Genomic DNA, 2,210 nt, shown 5'->3' with positions numbered 1-2,210 from the left:
GGATTCAAAATGGCCAAAACCTGTCCATTTCACCTTACTAATGCCTAGGATACTAATGTTTATGCATTCCATTTCATTTTTGACAACTTCCAATTTTCCTAGATTCATACTTCATACATTTCATGTTCCAATTATTAATGCATGTTAACAGCTGTTGCTCCTTATTTTGAGTCGTGCCCCATCAGCAAATGAAGGCCCCGAAAGTTTTACTCCATTCACATCGTCACAGTCAACCCTACTTCGAGAAGTCAGCTCTTCCCCAGTCATATTTTGAATGCCTTCCAACCTGAAAGGCTCATCTTCCGGCATAATTGTTGGTGTTGTTAACTGCCATCAAGTTGCCATCATAGTGATCCTGTTACAGGGTTTACCTGTATAGAGTTTCAACTGCCAACTTGCGGTTCGCATTCCAATGCTCATCCTACAGGACCACACCAGGAGTGCAGCACTATAGCTGATAATATTCTGGTGCTCTTCATCATGTTTCAATATTCAATATGCTGGTGTTCTCTGACAGTGGCCCACTGCTATTTATAAGGTTTTCATTGACTAAATACTCAGGAGTCGTCCATCTCTCCTTCTTCCTTGTCTGTCTTAGTCTGGAAACCTGTCCACCATGGGTGACCTTGCTGGAATTTATAGTACCAGTGGCATAACTTCTAAAATCACAACACACAAGTCCCTGCAGTATAACAATTGATAGATGAATGATGGAAAGTTGGCCTAGTTATTACAAATTCCTTTAATTTCTGTTGATCTGGAAATGTCCTAATTTCACCACCATATTTGAGGGACAGTTTTTCTGGGTATATGATTCTTGATTGACAATTTTTTCTTTCAGAATTTTTTTCTTCTTATTTGTCCTTTTTACCTATTTTTGAATTATTTTTTTACTTTTTCTTGTGAATTGAATTGTGAATTTTTTCTAGGTTTACAGAGCAGATCATCAGTTTTACTTTCAACAGACCATTGTTTTCTTTTTGCTTCATTATATGGTTGTAATCACCTCCATGTAACAACAGTTAATAGTATTTATTTCTATTCACTTTAACTATTGCATTCCTCCCTGTGTCTCCTATTAGCTTCGTCTTTCCTCTACTAACATTCCATTTATTGTATATTGACTGCCCTGTCACCCAACATGTGTCTATCATTATTCTTCAGTGTCTTGTAATATTCCACTGTAGGTACCAAAGTTTGTTTAACCATTCTTCTGTTGACGTACATTTAGGCTGTCTCTATCTTTTTGTTATGTCTCTTATAGACAGCATATTGGAGGATCCTGTTTTTCATCCATTTTCCTCTTTGTGTCTCTTGACTGATACATTTAATCCATTTACATTTGGGGTAATTATCAATAGTTAAGAATTGATTATTTTCATTTTTCTGTGTGTGGTGCTTCTGAGTTCTTTACATAATTTTCTATGCTGAGTTCATTTTGTTTGTGGGTTTTCTTTTCACTTTCATTTCTGTTATGTTAATGTTTACTAAATCTTTCTGATTTCCCTTTTTTTTAAATTTTTATGTGCAGGTGTGTTCTTTTTCCTTGAGGTTACCTTATAGTTTTTTAACATTTTCCCTGCTTAAAACAGTCTATTTTATCTTGAAATCTACTTGAACTAATAGACAGCACTTAAAAATAAAAACAAATATCATTCTTTTGAATTATTTTTCAGAAAGGTCCAATGCTTTTTTTCCTCAAAATTTTTTTTCTACCTCTGCCTCTTGATCATTTATTTGAGCCACTGTGTCTTGTTTCTATATGTGAACAAAAACTGTCTGCTGCTTTCAAGATGTTGCGGTGTTTTTTTGTTTGTATTAAGTTGATAATTTTATGTTGGTATATTCTTAGACACTCCCCAACTGTCTCCTAGTGAGTGTGATCAGAAGATTAGTTTGTGTACCATTCTCTGTTTGTTATTTGTGCAGTTATGTTTAAGATAGTATTGGTTGATGTTGGTTGTCATTGATCTGGTGTATAGCAACTAGTATTGACTTTTGAGCAGTAGGTAGAGTTATAGAGGGTAAGGTTGTGTCTAGGTTTATTGGATTCAGTGGCTATTTTCTATTAGGTGAGACAAGAAAAGAAAATACACACAAAAGAGAAAAGGAGAAAAGAAAAAAAAAAGTAAGCAAGCAAAAGTTAAAAAAGAAAAAAGCACAAGCAGACCAACTTGGCGTGGCTAGAAGAACAGAAGATACTTCTTGAA

At 34.8% G+C, this 2,210-nt stretch overlaps 1 protein-coding gene across 1 annotated transcript in view; it reads left to right on the top strand.

The window, feature by feature from the left end:
* SPATA16 (spermatogenesis associated 16) overlaps window positions 1-2,210 on the top strand; it is a 398,638-nt gene that overhangs the window by 391,325 nt on the left and 5,103 nt on the right. The window lies entirely within an intron of this gene.

This window comes from Chrysochloris asiatica, unplaced genomic scaffold (genome assembly GCF_000296735.1).
Source record: "Chrysochloris asiatica unplaced genomic scaffold, ChrAsi1.0 scaffold00043, whole genome shotgun sequence".
Taxonomy (NCBI): domain Eukaryota; kingdom Metazoa; phylum Chordata; class Mammalia; order Afrosoricida; family Chrysochloridae; genus Chrysochloris; species Chrysochloris asiatica.
The sequence above is the reverse complement of the archived record's forward strand: the minus strand, read 5'-3'. Positions and strand labels throughout refer to the sequence as shown.